Below are 19517 nucleotides of genomic sequence, written 5' to 3'. Positions count from 1 at the left end.
CTGTCTGACAGTGGTGAGAGAAAGTAAAATTTACATGATAAGTTATTTGTTGTACCAAATTGTTTAATTAAGTGGATGAGCAAAGTTAAATGTATTTGAGTGGAGAAAATCTTTAGTATTTTGTATGTGTTTTTGAATACTTTCAAACTGTTTCTCTAAAACAGCCAAATTATTAATGTAGTTGTTTCTTTAAATGAAATAATGTGTTCTTTTATGTCCAGAACTTTTATTCTTTGTATTAAATGCAAATGATAAGACTTTTGTGACATAAGAGTTTTCAAAGAGCACATGTGACACAGCATAAAAATTGAATAAAAAGGAATATTCAACATTTAACATGTGTGAAGACACAAGGGTTAAATCTATAGCAGACCAAACAAATAGAAATGATTAATTTTCTATTGTGTCTAACGGTGTTGACAAAAACTAAGTTATGACAGGAAAAACACATATTTTATGAACAAATGACATAAAACTTTACTTACATTACTGTACTTAATTGTTGAGAAATTGTTCTATAAACATGAGTATAGATTTCTTCTTGGGTTTTTTTTCAAAGTTTAAACCAGTTTTATCCAAATTCTCAAGAATTTAATTCAAAAAGTGACAAAATAACAGAACACTAATGTCATCATTACTGTATTGGAGGAAAGGTCAACCGTGAAGTTGATATTGTGTTGTCTTGATACAGATCTAAGTACAAATATTTACCTGGGCCCATATTCCTAAAGATTCTGAGAATCCTCTCAGAGAGCTCCTAACTTAACCTAAAAATTCCTAGCAAGGAGTCTTAGCTTAGGAGTGATTCCAGATTATTCTCAGACAATGCTGAGCAAGGAATGGACAGAAACTCCTATCTTAGTGAGGAGGTGTGGTTGACCCCGTTGCTAGGTATGAGTCATCATTACAAAAGCTGTGATTGGTTGATCCTAAAAGCTAGATAAAAAATATACTTTTGGTGATAATGGGCAAAGGATGGACCCTCAAATCGATAAACTTAATCATAGAATCTAATCTTTTGAAGACTGTGTAATTAAAGAAAATATCTGTTAAATGAATAGTAAGCTATACTTTAAAATTATCCTACAAAATGTGTGAAAACTTAGGCCCACTTGCACAGTATTCTTATATTTATTTGCTTCTATTAATTGCCATGCTGGTAATTTTTGCACTTTCAACATTTCAACTCAATTTGGTATTAACGAGGGTAATGTCTGTGATTGCTGACTGGCCTATAAGAAGCAGCGTTGGTTGGCTTTCATTTTGGGTGGTATTGCATTGTGGCGTTGGGTTGGAGATGTAAGTGCAATCACAAACATGATTCCTGCACCATCCAATCTGTAGCGTTTCATTAAAATTAAAATTAAAATTAAAATTAAATTGTCCATCACACCCTCACAGATGAAAGTCTTGAAAATGTGAGAGTTGAACTTTTGAATGATGTCAGACAAAGAAACAGTGAGGTGGTGAAGCAAAACCCAGCAGCCAGAGAGTTTAAAGCCAGATGGTCTGCATTCTTTCATACTGATGAGGTAAATACATGCTTGCCTTTTCCTCTCTTCTTATTGTGCAATTTCAGTGTGCACCTGTTAAAATTTAAAGTCTGATACGGTAAAACAACCAACATTTGGAGAGAGAAAAATCTCCTGTAGAGGAAGCAGTTCTTTATTTTGGCCACTTGGGGGCAGAAGAACTCTATGGCAAGCTACTCTTCTAACTTCTAACAGATAAATGCCTAATTCCAGCAGATTACAACACTTCCACTTGAGACAAACTTCATGGTACAGTTGGACAATCTTTTACCCCAGTTGACATCTGTTTTCCAGAAGAAGGGAGATGTTTCTGGCCAGAAAATAGACAGATGTTAAAGTCACCCTTAAAACAGAACAGCATATTAAATATACAATGTTAATTGCAATCACTGTGTAATTGTATTGTCCATATGAAGCCCCAGTTTGCATCATCAGTAACAGCCTGGATTATTTGCAAGGTGCAAAAATAATTTCTAAAGAAATATTGTCTTTTTAAGGCAATAATACCATATGGGCGAGAGATGCAGCCATGTGATCAGACAGGTGCCAGTTCAATCCTGTTTTCTTAGGTGGTGATAAAAAGATCGGGCTGTAGATGTTGGTTGTACTGTATATCCCTTAATAAACAGGAGTTAAAACATATTCATACCTCACTTTAAAAAAAATAAAAACTAGGCCACGCTTCAGCTATTTTGTAATTAAAAAAGGATGACCTTTTACAGTATGTTTGACATATTTTTGAGCTATATAGATCAAACTTGACAAAGCTGATTGGAAGTCAATGTTTGTAGGTTACCACAGGTTGGATATTGGAAAATTTCTTTGCAGTTATTTATGTGTTTCTGAATGTTTTAATCGGTGGAATCTCTTCACACAGGCTACAAGTGATGTTAATCTCAAAAAGGCAGCAGTTCTCAAGGCTCTTTGCCTCTACCTTGGTAAGGAAGATGGACTTCTAATTCGGGAGCACACGGTAAATCAGTGTAATTGCCTTTTTTTCTCGTCAGATATATTGTAACTTGTAAAAGTACATGCTTATAGTAAGATTCCAAAGTCACTCGCACCTTATTTGTTAAAACCCATTGACTGTTTAACCCATTGACTGTTTAACTGTTGTTAAAACCCATTTTGACTTCTTTGTCTCCATGTCATCCTCTTCTCCTCGGACATCCCGCTTCTTCTCCAACTGTTCCTTTTCTCCTTGGATGCCCTCTCTCCACTTTGACTTCTTTGTCTCCATGATGTCCTCTTCTCCTCAGGCACCCTGCCCAATTCATCTGAGAGAAAAAAATCAAAAATAAACACTAACAGGTTCTCAAGTAAAATACACCAATACTGATCTTCAGATTTGTTAGTGTCAAGTGCACAGGAACTTTAAACTCAGCTGTAAAACCTGCTGTATACCTGGACAGTTTTTCTCCAATCAAGCTTCAACAATTAACCTCAACGATCTCTTTGTCAAAACCATCGACTTGTCTCCTAGACCCCGTCCCAACCAGTCTGCTTAAAGAAGTTCTTAATAAAGGATTCTGATTCTGATTCTTTCTTAGACGTGATCAAACTGTCTCTAGTTACAGGTTATGTACCTCAGTCATTTAAATTAGCTGTAGTTAAACCTCTTCTTAAAAAGCCTACTCTAGATTCAGGTGTATTGGCGAACTGTAGACCCATTTCTAACCTCCCCTGTCAGTTATGCAACTTTCTTCAAAACAATAGCTTGTTTCAGGACAATGTGGAATCTAATACTATAGATTACTCATCGAGACTGAGACCGACCCACCGAGGAAGCTAGCAGTCGATGTCAAGGACTAATTAAAGCCTAAGTCAAAAAAGTGAGTTTTGAGTTTAGATTTAAAGGCGTCAATAGAGCCAGATTGTCTAATACAAGTACACCTACCCGGGGAGGGACTTGTGCAGCCATCTTTGCCTTTTTTGTCATCTCCTACAGACAGAAAACCCCATATTATCAGAAACACAAAATAGTGAATGCCAAGTTTCTATGTATCAGTGGCTTCAATGTGGAAATTTTTTCAACCAAATTTAGGTTTACCAACACTTCCTCTCCCTAGCTCTGCTGTTGTTAGTTATCATACTTAAAAATGAAATGTTTATGTTGTTATCATATCATCATCATGAAATGCTATTGTCATGGCTATGGGCCATGACTGGGTGGATTAGAGAAATTCCAACTTTATTAAATTGGAGCTCTCACCGGACTGTTCCTGGGTGTGGGTGCAGGCCTTTTCTTTCGCAGCTGGGGAAGCCTTCGCTTCACACTGGCCTCCTCTTCCTCCTCCTCCTCTTCAGAATCCTCTTCTTCTGTTCCATTCTTTTGGGGCTGCCAATCACCTGACCCCTTATCTTCAGAGGAGATCAGCTCAGAGCTCTGTTTTAGATCAGAGAAAAAGTTATTTTTCTCAATTAAGACACAAACATTATTGTAAGCACAGAAACTACTTAAAGGGGAACTACAGTTTTTTTACAACCTGGACCGGACTGGACTGGAGTGTTCGGGGCACTGAAGCGCAGCCTCTATGAGCATTATCTGCCACAAAACTAGTTCATTTCACCAATATTTTGTTACTAGTGCTATTCCCCTCTGTCTGTTATCAACATCCGCGGTCTGTAGGTTGACCCACTACCTCCGACCTGGAAGATGTCATCTCTGAGCTGCGCGCGCACCCCCGACAGCCGGCTTGTTTACCTGTAGCTGCTACTGCTAGTTTGACCCCGTGTAAGTTTAAGTTTGAATGTATGTAAAACAATGGCAGTCAGAGCCCATCATTTTTCATCAATATCGCTGAGGTTCTTCTGCAACACAGGAATATATCTGTTATAGGGACTTCCTAACTCTGTTGTAGGCTACAATAACTAAGTAGTAACTGGTAGACAGAATAGAAACAAAAGCGCTACATAAATATATACATATACATACATCGGCCAAATATTACTGAAGCAATAATTCTGATTTCATAGAATTTCACTGTATTGTGTGTGGTGTCACAATTTTCAGAGGATCTCAAATGTGTCAAAATTTCCCTTCAGATTTAGAACAGGGGTGTCAAACGTGTTTACGTGTTAACGTCATGAAGGTGTTAATTTCACATTTTCGTGACTCAGATTTGAAGGACAAATTTGCCGCAGCTGGCTTGGACATATTTTATCAGTATCTCTTGCCAGGTCACCCCAACTTGACAGCCCTTGCTGCAAAAGTGTTGAGCATGTTTTCTCTGTAATGAGCATCAATAAAACAAAGCTGCGCTCAAGGCTCACGCACAAGCACTTGAATAACATCCTGAAATTGGCTGCCAGTCAGGATGTGACACCTGATATCGATGCACTTGTGAAAGCTAAAAGATGCCAGGTTTCAGGAGTAAAATAAACAATGGGTAACCCCGCTTAAAATGCTGCATGAGACACTGCAACCTGATATAGTTTTGTGAAAATTATTGTCTTCTGTGGAAATTTAAATTAAGTGAACAGTGTGTGATTTACTGTCAGTCACTTCAGTTCATCAGTTTGGTTTGTTGAAATTGAGCTTTTATTTTTCTATTAATAAATAGCGTAGCCTACAAGGCAGGGAGTAACTCAACCCTCTTGAATAGTTTCTACCTCAGTTTGTATGGTTTGTTGAGTTAGCACAGGATTAATATGTGGAAATGACAAAGAATTAGAAGCATAAGTATGTTTTTGGATTAAATGCATACGTTTCATTAAGAGCCAGTTAATACAGATTTGGCAATAATTGCATGGAAATGATTTAAAACATGCCTTTAAGAAATGTGATGACGCTTCCCCTTTAAGACACTCGTTGGCCGTGTTTACGCATAGCGCTCAGCTCAGCTGAGCAGAGCCGAGAGCGAGGGGGGAGGGGAGAGAAGCAGAGAAATTAACAGTGAAATAGTTACAGAGACAGTTGGTTTAACGCCTGGAAAATAATACCCATGTACTTGGTGTCTCATGAGGACCATGTTTGAATAAGCCACAGCGGTTTTGGTGAGTTTCAGCTCGTTTTATTGATGCTTCGTTGTACTGTTTGCACTTGAATGAGTGACTGGTCGCTAGCAAAGAGGTAATCGCCTTAGCTAAACCAGAGAGAGACACTCTTCCTCGGCGCGGGAGACAACACATACGCACGCGACCGTGGGACACAAGATCGCGAGCCAAACCCACAGACTTGGTCCCTAAAAGACATCTTCATCTTCACCTTCATATTCATCGCTTCAATGAGGATTTGCCAGATGGATTACTGGTAAACTCGCTGCCAGAGAGGTAGGAGTGTTGGAGATATTTCACTGAACTTTAACTTTATTGAACTTGAACTGAAGTGTTACATGTTTACATTCTGTTTCATAATTGTCAATATTGTGATTTAAGGTGTAATATTGTTTTACTTTATTTGGATTTAGATGCTTTTAAATAGTGAAAAGGTTTTTCTACTGATGGAATTAATAGAAAAATAACGAAACCAAAATAGGTGCAACCTATTACCATAAATTGAGATAGTTGGTCACAGACCGGTCTAACATAATTTAAATCATCCTACCTGGATGAATTATTAAGGAAGAATATTTCTTATTCAGGAAAAGAAACCTGAAAAAGGGAAAGTGAATACCAACCCATACCTGCAGGATACGATAGACACTGTCTGAACACTGTTGTGTTTATTGTTCTTGTTTACTTTAAGTAAAGTACAGGCTTTAATTTTAAAGAACCTGGTCTCTGGTTTAATTTTAATCTGTCGCCCCACTCCATCAGAACCTAGAACTGGTCCAGTGGCTTTCACTGATTCTTGGGAATTTGAATAAAATGGGTTTTAATTTGGAAAATAAAAAGTTAGTTAAATAACAAAATCTGAAGGTATATCATTATAGACCAAGGTCTTGGCTGTTGAGCAATGTATCGGTGCAACCTCCTCATTTTGTATTTTCTTCATAAAATAGGCGTTCTTCCAGTTATTACTTTGTTTTTGTCCACACCGCAGACATGATAAAAAGCAAATACATTTTAATTTATTTTGTCTAATATGTATTTAGAGTTTTTAAATCATTTTCTGGCATCGTTAGTAAACATATGCTGTTAAATGTCGAATATTCACTTTTGTTCATTTTTTATACTGTTTCACGTGTACTCCTTTTAAAAGATCTAACATCATACAACGTTTACTTACATACCATCAAATATCAAATCATCATAGTAAAAAATAAAGTAATTACGAGTAGGAATAATGTAAAATGCATCACTGACATCATCTTCAACTGTCATGTAGTGTCCCCTACTCATAAAATAATACATTATATTCTTCTGTAAACTGTATATTGGAAGTGAAGAACAGATAACAAATAACAATTGTGAGCAATGTGGCAAACATTCAATAAGAAACATGTTCAATTAGCAATAGGCTATCATTAATAAAAGTACCCCTTAATAATCATCATAAGTAAAAAAAAAAATCATTACCAGTAGCAATAAGACAGCATTCATCACTGACCTCATATTTAACTGTCATGTAGTGCCCCCCACTCATAAAATAATGTAGATCATATTCTTCTGTAAACTAGACTATAAACTGTATATTGGACGTGAAGAACAGATAAATGAATAACTACGTCTTACAGTCTCTTTTCCATAAACTGAAATGTTTCAAATTAAAGAAAGCATTCTGTGTAAATGCCACAAAACACATCTGGCACAAAAATAATAATAATGATAATTCGTGAACTCCTGTGAGTATTCCCTGACTGTTTTACATCACTCCACCACTCATTTAGCTTTATTGGGAAGTATATGGTGTATATGTTTCTCCTCTATGAAATCCATGACTTCAGCAGACAGGTTGTATATCTCCCAGGTTGTTCTCTTGAAACTTAGAGTTGGAGGGACACTGCAGAGGAGAGAAAAGTTCTTCTTGTTCTTGTATTGCTTGCTGGGGCCATCTGACCAAAAGTGAATAGTATCAACTTTTGGAAACTTTAAACGAATATCTGTCAGGACTGGTTCCAAGTGAGTCCAAATGGCAGACGCATCTTGTCGCTTGAATTCTGATACTGTGCAAAAGCCTGTCTTCTGTTCTTTTGTATAGTACATGCCAGTGTGCAGGTTGAGCTGTGGGAGATTCTGACCAAAATGGCATGACTGCACCTCAGAAGTATACTTGCATTTCCACGCCTCAGAAAAGTCAACACGCACACTTGCTGTGCTATCATTGCACTTCTCGATCATGCTGCTGTACTCTCTGGTCTGGTTCTGAAATGAGCACACGTGTGTTGTTGTTTCTGTCTTCAGTTTGTCTTCATATCGTAGGAGAAGCTCTCCCAACAAGTCTTGTGTTGATCCTGAACTCGTTCCCATTGCTGGCATTCAACATTGGTCTGGTCTTGCTGTGGTGTGGGAAGTGTATGTTTGTGGAGACACCGGGTGCAGGAGCGCAGAAGACATGCCTCGCTTGTCTGTGAACAGCAGACAAGTTCAAAACTATCCTCCAGTTTGATAGGCTCGACGACACCATTTCTCTTCGGACTTCAAGCATCAGCTTAGCATTCTCACGGTACTTGGCGTGTCTTACGATCCGACGGTCTAGGTGCTGTGACATAGAATGGACGTAAGGCACAGAAGGATGAATAACTGAGCTTCACTCTTGGTTCCTTCTTGGTGAACTTTTTGTGGAGGTTCAATACTGTATCAGTCAGAATCATTCTCTGATGCTTTATTTCCTTCCGCGTGATTGTGTCCTGTTTGTCATTCGTGCTGCATTATGGTAGAAATCCTGAACCTTCTGAGTAGTGCTATATCGGTTGAACATCGCCATCGCGATGTGCGCGTGCGAGATAGTCACATAACATGACATGCGATATTAAGATTCCCCCCTTCAAAGTTCACTCGTGCTAAAACATTTCAACTTTGGAGCAACGTTTCACCCCTTTCCCAGTAAGCCAGCATGGTGTATTTGGTGTCAACGGATTCATTAAAATCTCTAGCTTAAAAGCTAAGTCCACTTCAGTGTCAAAAGTGTCACTGTTGCAATTTTTTTTCTCTTCTGTGCATCATCTTATTCTACCTATGATGCACTGCAGAACAGGCTGGCTAAAGAGACTTTGATCCCTAATGCTCTATTTTGATCAGATGAACAGATGATATGCCGCCCATTGATTGGATGCTAGACTCCAGTTTCTTTCACAGATGTTAATTAACACTGTAGAACCAAAGTTCAGGTAAACAAAATAAAACAAAATTGCCTTGTCTGGTGAAGTAGCCAATATTTTTTCAGAACCTTGCCTGACAGCGTCAAGTTCTTGTTCTTGTGGGCAGACTTCATGAATGAGTGCATTGTGGAACAGCTGAATTTTCTTGATGGAGGGGTTTTTGAGTTGGCTTCCCCGCAGCAGCTGCTCTGTTTTTTTTCAGGGTGATTCTTGTGTTTTTTTATTCCAAGCTTGTTCTTGTACCCAATGGTTTTTCATTCTGTTCCTTTCCTTTGTTACCTCTTGAAGTGTATTTTTCATAGCTTTCATCTCTCTAGAGTATCTGTACGAACAAGTTTAAGGGAAAATGGTAAACTTATAGGAGCTTGAGTGATCTTGAAGCATGCAGTAGAGCTGAAGGTTTGAAAATGGGGTCCTCAGGAATGTAGTTGACCTTGTAGTTGCCTGATTTTATTGCTTTTTATAAATATCTGATGTTGGTGACGAATATGCGGCAGGTCGCAGCACTGTGCAATTACACCATGGCAAAAAGATATCACACGTAGATTTTTCTTTATGGCTGGGTCATCATTACAGGTCTGCAGTTTTCTGAAGGCATCAGAAGTAATGCACCAGTTAACAAAATCATACACTTCTGCTGGTACATATTTACTGCACTGGAGAAGGGAAAGCGTGTCACCACCTGGGTAGAACTGAGGCTCATGCCTAACCTCTTCCATACTTCTCCTTAGGATACCTGCAGCCTTGTGTAGGATTTGATTGTCAGTGAGAGTCTCTGTTCTCAGTTGAGGCATTGGCTCCTTGTCCTCTGTTAGTTTTTCTCTTAGTATGGAAGCTCCTCTCATTGCGTGAGCAACAGCGACGGCACTAGAACAGATAAGATCTGATTTTCCAGGACGTTCAATGAAAATCAGTTCATCTCCGTAATGCTGGATCAATTTCTCTTTGAGTTTCCATGATTTATACATGCTTGGTCCTGCAGCTGCACTCAGTTTTGAAACATAGCTCTCGGTGACAGCATTCAGTGTTGTGACAGTCATATTCTCAGAAAAAACTTTGCTAGTTATTTCTTCAATTAGTTTAGTGAAAGCTTCTTCATATTCACTTAACTTTTTTTCAGACAGATATTTATGTCTGGCTGCTGAAATGTTTCTCTCTGAAATATAGTGTCCAAGGCAGCTTCTGTGATACTTGGCATCATAAGCAAAAAGATCTTGATTACAGTTGTTAGGACTGGAATAATTGGCCCTGCACGATCTGTGATATGAAACCTTAACCTTGAAGGACAGATAATAGATAAAAGATAATATTATTTAAATATATGAGTTAAGTTACACATTTGTATTACCTGGTATTTGCCATTAGGTTGGTGGTTTCTTTTGTTTGCAGCACAATCCATGTTTCTACTCAGGAGAGCTGTATGTTGTGATTTAAAATAACAGTCAAGTTCAACCCACAGCCCCTCTCCTCTGAGGGAGGGAGAGGGGGCGCCCCTCCCCCGCCCCCACACTTAAAGGCAAAATAAAACCACGTCATTTATTAATGGAAATCTGTTTTGATAAGATTCTCAAATTCAACATTCAGAACAATCTCTTCTACACATTCAAACAGAAAGTGTATTAATATATTGATGTAGTTGGGAATTACAAGCCTCTGAATCCAGAGAAGCGCTGCACAAAATGGATTCCTATGTGAAGTTGCTTATCATAACTTGCCACTCATAATACTCAGGTTTAGGATGTTGAAAGTACTGCAATATACACATCTCAACCTTCTAGTAGAGATGCGCTTGGCATTTGCGAGCATTAAAATTGTCGAGGGAGACGCATGGAAAACAACCAAACATTGCTTAGTGCAATTGAGTACGGTTCTCTATTTTGCTCATAACCACATTGCCCTTCAGAGGTAATTGTGGGTTCCATAGCCCCAACAAACACTCAAGAATTAATACATTTCTTTCAGGCAGGGCTAGACAATCTTAACTGAGAAGGAATTTCACTTGAAAACCTTTTAATTTTAAATACAAAAAAGTAAAATGTTATTTCACTATGAAAATTAATTTTCATGATTTATGCCTATTGTATCACTTCCTGCAAGTCTAATACTCTACACTCAATTTTACTGCGTTTCCTGCCGTCACTCATTTTCTCACCTTTCCAGCGTGTTGTCTCTGTAGGGGCTGTTCTCTCTCTCACGCACGTGTGTCTTCCTCCCTCCTGTTTCTCTCTCTCTCTCTGTGTGCTGTGTCTGTAACCCCTGCCCCTCCCCCACTGCTCAGTGCGGACACATAGATGTCACCACACATCACCTAGTTGACCACGCACGTGTGGCTTGAACAGGACACCTTACAAAGTTGAAAAAAACAATTCATATTTACCTTAATCCTCGTGTTGTCCTGGGGTTCTTGATGTGTGGATTATTTTTATCTGCCTGGAGAGCACTTCCACATATGAAGCGCACCTTTTCATCCAGTGTCTGTGAGTGTGGCTGGATTGCTGACTGCGCTGGCTCTGTTGACTCCATTATTAGAGTAAACTCTGGTAAATATGGAAAAATACAGTAAATCTGTGTTACCAATTCTTGGCCCAAGTCTGTATCTCTTTCCATCAAAAACACATACGCACACACGCAGTTATGCACACATACACACATTAGATTGCCTTTGCTATCTTATGCTTGTAGCTTATGCTAGTGTCTGTTTGCCTTGATCAGAACACCTGTTGCCAGTGATTAAAACTTACAAGTTGTCTTGCAAATAAAAGATAATATTATTTGAATATATGAGTTAAGTTACACATTTGTATTACCTGGTATTTGCCATTAGGTTGGTGGTTTCTTTTGTTTGCAGCACAATCCATGTTTCTACTCAGGAGAGCTGTATGTTGTGATTTAAAATAACAGTCAAGTTCAACCCACAGCCCCTCTCCTCTGAGGGAGGGAGAGGGGGCGCCCCTCCCCCGCCCCCACACTTAATGGCAAAATAAAACCACGTCATTTATTAATGGAAATCTATTTTGATTAGATTCTCAAATTCAATATTCAGAACAATCTCTTCTACACATTCAAACAGAAAGTGTATTAATAAATTGATTTAGTTGGGAATTACAAGCCTCTGAATCCAGAGAAGCGTTGCACAAAATGGATTCCTATGTGAAGTTGCTTATCATAACTTGCCACTCATAATACTCAGGTTTAAGATGTTGAAAGTACTGCAATATACACATCTCAACCTTCTAGTAGAGATGCGCTTGGCATTTGCGAGCATCAAAATTGTCGAGGGAGACGCATGGAAAAACAACCAAACATTTCTTAGTGCAATTGAGTACGGCTCTCTATTTTGCTCATAACCACATTGCCCTTCAGAGGTAATTGTGGGTTCCATACCCCCAACAAACACTCAAGAATTAATAAATTTCTTTCAGGCAGGGCTAGACAATCTTAACTGAGAAGGAATTTTACTTGAAAACCTTTTAATTTTAAATACAAAAAAGTAAAATGTTATTTCACTATGAAAATTAATTTTCATGATTTCCACCTATTGTATCACTTCCTGCAAGTCTAATACTTTACACTCAATTTTACTGGTTTCCTGCCGTCACTCATTTTCTCTCTCTCACGCGCGTGTGTCTTCCTCCCTCCTGTTTCTCTCTCTCCCTGCGTGTGCTGTGTCTGTAACCCCCGCCCCTCCCCCACTGCTCTGTGCGGACACATAGACGTCACCACACATCAAGTAGTTGACCACGCACGTGCGGCTTGAACAGGACACCTTACAAAGCTGAAAACAACAATTCATACTTACCTTAAAAAGTTAAAACAACAATTCATACTTACCTTAATCCTTGTGTTGTCCTGGGGTTCTGACCCCAAGTTAAATCTTTTCCCGTCAAAATTGTTTTTTTATTCATCAAATGGTCTGAAAATAATGGGGGTTGTCCGATACTATGCTCTTTGTGATTGAAATAAATTTGAGATAATTTGATTGAATTATGTCCAATCAAATTACTTAATAATTATTAATTAATTATTAATCCTTAATAATTGTCCTCTGGGGTCAAAAAAGACCCTGCAGCACAAAGTGGTGCGATGGAGCAAATTGTCACACCATACTGCTTTCCAAAACATCTTTGATCTTGGATGTTTGATGTGTGGGGTCAAACAATGGTTATGAGGGTTAGGGTTAGCCTCCTCACAGCAGCACAATGAGGAGGCAGAGGCAAGTCAGTGACAAATAAGGGTTTGCATTATGAGCAATTCAAAAATGTTATAAAAATTGTTTTAAAAGCTTGCATCAGGTTTGCTAAAATGTATATTTTGTATTTATGTTGGTTTCATGTCTGGTTTCAAAATATCACATGAAAATAGATTTTATTAGGATTATTTTAAATTAAAATTGTATGCGTTTTTGTATTATAGAGCAGGACAAATGCTGAAAACACTGTTTTGTAAATAATATTTGACAAATTATGTATAAATTGTAAAAAACATGTTAATACATTGCAATAGAGGATTACATCTTATTCCACATGAATGTTCCTGTATATTATACAATTTTTATGAAAAATACTGGTGACACCAATTGACACAAACCAGTTACACCACTTGACTATGTTGCTTCTACAAAGGCCATTGTCTGTTGAAGAAACTGGCACTAAAAATCAAGCATGACAGTGAACAAGGTCAATTGAACTTTTTAAAATTATTTTCAATGAAGAAAAAACATCAACAAGATTAATTAATTTTTACAAATTAAACATCCAAAAATCATGTGAAGTTGTTATTTTATGAATTAATTTAAAAAACAAACATCAAAAAATCATGTGAACTTGTGTTATTTTATGAATTAATTTGAAAAACAAACTTCCAAAAATCATGTGAACTCATGTTTTGACTGCGTCGAATTAGTGTAAAAACATGTCAAAAGTTGTGTGTGTGAGGTGGTGGTGGAAGGGATAGAGAGAGAGGGAGAATCGTGTGTTTAGGGCTGTGTGTGTGCTTGGAAATGTTTCCACTCCTCTGTCAGTTTTGAGTTACATGAGTTCAAAGGTTCTGGCTCAGAGATTATGTGCAGCACATTAGACTCATAATAGAACAGGATGTCAGGTAGATGAGGCCAGGTGAAGACATTCTTCCCATCCAGTTGTTGCATGAAGCTCACTTTTACTTCTTCACCCACCACCTGGATGACCTGTCCCACGAAAGGCTTACTTTCATATCTGACCAGAATGAACTTGCCTTTCAGATCCTGCTGACAGTTGGTAGATGTTGAGGGGAGGTCTTCTGATTGCAGGTTGCGGAGATCTACTGCAGTTGGATCATAGCACTTGCAGATATCAGGTCTGAAACATGAAATTTCCCTCCACTGAATCGCAGCTCGCTCTTCAGAGGTCACTTGTCGAATTTTCAGCGTACCTTTTACGGCCGGGACATTTGTTGGGACCGATTCGTCGTACTTGGATGCTTGAGGGCTGATCCTTCAGGAAGTTGTAAAGTTCCTCAGCTGTCTGCAAGTCAGCGCCTCTTTGGACTGCTGTGTCTGCAGTACGCTTGACAGCCCCTCCCACTACATCAGGAGCTCCTTTCCCATGCGATTTCTCACTGTAATTTCAAGTGACCCTTTGAAACCCACTCAGAAAAGGCATTGTGTTGAGAAGAACATTTTTTTTCTTGTTTCTGTATTGGGTTACTGGTCCATCACTTATGATATGTAGAGTGGTGGGTGTGTTACATTTGCCTATGGCATCCTTCAATACAGGCTCCATGTGAGCCCATACAGCACATTCATCATGGCGGGGAGAGGCAGAGAGAGCGGCATAGGAAAAGGATGATAAGGCTGTATACACCACACTTGCGTGGATTGTAACCTGCTAGCGGCTGCCCCCGAAGCGGAACGCCTGAATTTCACTGCTTGAGCTTACAGCCGTATTTCTCAGAAGTCTACACGAATGCAGACTTCATCCTCACGTAGTATTTCTTTCAGCTCGCTGAGTGTTTTGACTTGGTAGAGCCAGTTGAATTGGTGCTTAGCTAGAGAATCTAGCTACTTGTTAAGCAAAGCCAGCAGATCATCACACTTTCCACTTTGTGTGACTTTTGCAAAGTTAGTAAAGGTTTTGCCTTCTTCAGATGTGACTACTCTGGACCACTGCTGCCATGTTAGAACAGTCTCCTCCAGAGGTCCTTCAAACTCAATGTCATTATAGCAACACTTGCCCAAGCGCGATACATTTTGCCTCATAACATGCGACTATTCTCATCCCTACAGAGAAAGCTGGCCACTTCCTCTCTTTTCATTTGTGAGACTCTTATTGTTTTTCATTTTGTTCTTTTCACTGACCATTTTCATTTTGTCTTTTGCCAATACAGTTTCCTCTATCTTTTTTTGTCTTTTGTTTTGCTGCCGGGAGTTCCCTTTTAACTTTGCGAAGTTCAGACCTCAGCTTTTCCCTCTCTTTCAGCACTGAGCTATAGTATTTGTTCTTTCTTTCCTTTCCTTTCCTTGCAGGGGTTGAGGATGCTTGCAGCCTCTCTGTAACTGGCTGCTCATAGTCACGATCGTCCAGATGATTATGCATATGCCCTGGATTGTCGAGATGCTGAATTTGCTCATCTGACGTGTCCATAGATTGTGGGGTTAAGTTGAGAACATCAGCAGTCTCTCTGGTACTTTCTCCACTTTTCCCTCAACTTCTCCTGCTTTGTTTTGGAAAGCTCAGCTACTGGAGTATTCTTTCACAGTATTTCAAGTGTGTGTGTGTGTGTGTGTGTGTAAAAAAACACCTTTCGCGCCTTTTGGCAAGGTAATTGGCCCTTGCAGCAGGATCTGCACTGACTCGTGCTCTGTGACGAGCCACTTTTTCTTTGCTTGATAATGGCAGCTATAGGGGGAAAAGTGGCTCTGTTATATTGCAATAATTATGAAACAATAGAAAGTTAATACATGTAATTTTACAGATCTAAATTTTAATCTTTGACTTACATTTCTCATATTATTGGAGTTTTAAGTCTATTTAAAGCTGCTGTTCATTTTCAATATTGTCACTGTTCACCAACTTCATTCTGCTACATATATTGCACTATATATTGCTTAAAATTGTAAGTGAATGGAAGACATATATACAGCCATCCTCAAAATTATTCATACCCTTGCTAATTGTTGTGATTTTTTATTTTTGTGATGAAATGACTGCATTTTTTCAAGTTTGTTTATGAGTTATATGTGACCAACAAGTGAAAGAATGACAACAATACACAATTCAAGATATTCTTCATTTCAGGGGTGTTTTATTCATGGATTCCCAAAAAATGCCATGTTCAAAATTATTCATACCCTAGTCCATTGTCAATCGCATAGCCTTTGTTTTTTATGACTGCTTCGAGACAATTCTTGTATGTGTCCACAAGCTTCCTGCATGTCTCCTGTGAGATGTTTGCCCACTCTTCCTTTGCGAAAGCCTCAAGATGGGTCAGGTTGGTCGGTTTCCTAGCCTTCACTCTGGTCTTCAAGCGATGCCACAAGTTTTCGATGGGATTCAGGTCAGGACTCTGACTTGGCCATTCTAGGACGTTGACATCATTGTCCTTGAACCATTTCTTCACTACCTTGGCAGTATGTTTAGGATCATTGTCTTGCTGGTATGTCCAGTTGTGGCCAAGCTGGAGTTTCTCAGCAGATTCCTTCACATTTTCATCAAGGATCCTGATGTAATCCTCCTTTCTCATGATTCCTTGGACCTTGACAAGGTTCCCAGTGCCACTGGAAGAGAAGCATCCCATAACATTATGCTTCCACCACCGTACTTGACTGTACGAAGAACCGACGAACAGTGTTCTTCGGTTTGAATGCCTCTCCTTTCTTCCTCCAGACATATTCAGCATCCATATGGCCAAATAACTCCAACTTGGTCTCATCAGACCACAGGATAGGTGACCAAAAGCTGGGATCTTGCTTCAAATGACCTTTTGCAAAGGACAGAGGTTTTTAACAGTATTGAAGCTCTTGTGCTTGTTGATTATGCTGTGGACGGTTGCCACAGGGACATCATACTGCTTTGAAATGGCCTTGTAACCCTTTCCTTCACTGTGGGCACGCACAAGACGTTGAGGTAGGTCCTCACTGAGCTCCTTCTTCTTGACCATGACGACCAGAAATTAAGAATGACCAGAACACTTTTCCTCTATTCATACTCTTCTGGGAAGATGCAATTTTTTTTTAAATCAGTGTTTAAAATATGTTCAACAATGTTAATGGTATTTATTCCATTGTAACATCTTAAAAGAACCACATTTTTGTTGAGGTATTGTCGGGGGTATGAATAATTTTGGACATGGCATTTTTTGGGAATCCATGAATAAAATACTCCTGAAATAAAGTATTTCTTGAATTGTGTATTGATGTCATTATTTCACTTATTGGTCACATATAATTCATAAACAAACTTGAAAAAGTGCAGTAATTTTATCACAAAAATAAAAGATCACAACAATTAGCAAGGGTATGAATAATTTTGAGGAGGTCAAATGTCAAATGGTGTAACCAGTTACATCATTTGACATTTCAATTTAAATTCAAATTTAACAGGCATTATGATGGACACCTATGTAAGCACGTGGCCTCGGTGTGAAGATTTCAAACACATTTTTAAAAATAAATTTTTACAATTATTATGAATGATAAATGTTTTCCTGGGGTCATACCATTTGACATGTAACCCTAAGCACACCTGACCATACCTTAAAAATGTCAAATTATCAAGATTGCCAAGAGAGTTACTAGTCTCGTCATGCAGCAGTTAGGCTTATCAGGGGTCCTTCTCTGTGATATAATTTCCTGTCACATGGTCTTTTTGCACAAATTAACAAAATGGCTCCTTGAATGTTGGTTACACCACCTTGACACTTTAGGAAGTTGACTTGACAGACACAATTCTCCAAATTAATTATAATATTCAGAACAATGGCGTTCCATTGATTTTATTCATTATTAAACAACACAAATGTAAGATTATGCCAAAGTAGCTGATACAGTGTTTTATTGAGAATTTCACCTTTTTTGAACAAGTTTAACTATTTGGTACGATGTTTTTACGGTTACACCACATTAACATTTGCCCCTCCAGGCACGACCCAGGCTCAGGCCATCAACTGCGCAACGAACCAGGCCCCTCCATCCTCTCGTTGAGACCCCCCGGTGTTCGGGTGCCCAACTGCTGGATCCGGCGTCTCTCCATTTTTCTTCTCTGGGCTGTGCACCACCTGGAGTTACATTGTAAAACGGTGGCGGTCAGTGAAGACAAATTATGTTGTAGGAAACGTCTGACCAAAAGAGTGTGTGTTTTTCTTTTTAGAAATGTTTGTGAAGAAATGGTTTGATGAAGAAATGGTTCTTTAGTGTAATGCATTCACACACAGGTGCATGCACACACTTCTCACACTGTAGTTGTTTGTGTTGTTTTTATGGTTTTGATTGTTAATACAGTGTTGACACTGTTCCAGCTCCATTGTAATACATGCACACACAGACGTTCACTCACTCACACACATTCCTTGCAGTTATTGTGTTTTGTATATAATTGCGTCTAATATGTTAAGACATTGTTCTTTTGTGTAATGTATCTGCACACACACACTGCTCACACAGTTGTTTTGTTTCTTACAGTGTTGAGAGATTGCAGCAGAGTTTTATAGGGCTGTATGCTCCATTTGTAATACTTTTGCACACAGGCGTGCGCACACACACACTGTATTGTTTATTAAAAGAAGTGATTGTTATTTCTCCCTGTGTTATGCTGGTATTCTTAGTTATTCTGACAGAATTGTTTTGCATTATTTCATAAATGTATGCCAGAATAGGTGCGAGGTTGGTCTTAAAAAGTCCTAAGTTTGAGTCGAAATTTTCATATTTTTCCATTATTTTGGTTAACTATGGCTTTTTGTTTTTTGGTCCGTAGGTGGCCATCGTGACGTTTCGTCCGGAGTAGGAGTTCTTCAGGCAAGCCACCCCGGACAGGTAAGTAGATGTTGTTTCTTTGTTGTGTTGTGCCAAACTGATGTGTCTCAGTGTCATTCCCTTTTATACCCTCCTGTCTGTCTGAATTTAGTTTGCCAATCCTTATGTATAAGCCCCTCCCCTTTTAGAAATCCAATTATAATCATTTCTCCCAATACTTTGGTTCTTCTTTATCTAATATTAGGTTTAAGTTTAGAGTATAGGGATAGGGCTAGAATAGAATAGAAATAAGAATTAGGTTTTGTACTTTTCCACCAATTAGGGTTTGAGTTGAGAGAAGTGGGTTAGGGAAGTGTCACTAAGAAAAATCAAAGTTCCAGAAAGTGTTTAGGAGCACGTTTCAGGCCATTCTGAGTCGATTGGGACACACATGCTGAGGTATAGGAGTTGTTGTCTGGACTCTTTAGTACATGGTAGTACATAGTATGGCCTCAGTGGTCCCAGGGATCCCATAGAATTCTATTGGATCCCTGGGACCACTGTGTATGTACTATGTACAAATAATCCAAAACAAAAACGGAAGCCAATGCTTGTAATTAGAGAAAAAAAAAAACAGGATGCCACATGGGACTTACACTGCCTGGTAAACAAAAACCTGGGTTAGGGTTCATGAAACTTTCATTAAGCGATAAATTATGCCGTATACTGTTGGGGTAGCATCCCCCGGCACTTCAGATGCCCTTGACTTTGTCCTTTGGACTGTCCTTAACAGATGTCTCCAGCATCCTCATTCTGGTCATGGGGATATCTGCGGAGCACTTCAGGGTTAGGGTTTGG

The 19517-nt window shown here is 38.8% G+C and overlaps 1 long non-coding RNA gene across 1 annotated transcript; it reads left to right on the top strand.

Moving 5' to 3' along the window:
* The first annotated feature begins 5521 nt into the window (after nt 1-5521).
* LOC311253968 lies at nt 5522-18871 on the top strand. The gene is made up of 3 exons (XR_014622104.1): nt 5522-5804; nt 17851-18013; nt 18682-18871. It is a non-coding gene; the product is annotated as an uncharacterized lncRNA (long non-coding RNA).
* Nucleotides 18872-19517: the final 646 nt, after the last annotated feature.

Source organism: Pagrus pagrus, assembly GCF_965226575.1.
Source record: "Pagrus pagrus genome assembly, contig: HAP1_SCAFFOLD_99, whole genome shotgun sequence".
Lineage (NCBI taxonomy): Eukaryota > Metazoa > Chordata > Actinopteri > Spariformes > Sparidae > Pagrus > Pagrus pagrus.
Note: the sequence above shows the minus strand (reverse complement) of the source record. Positions and strands in the feature narration are given on the sequence as shown.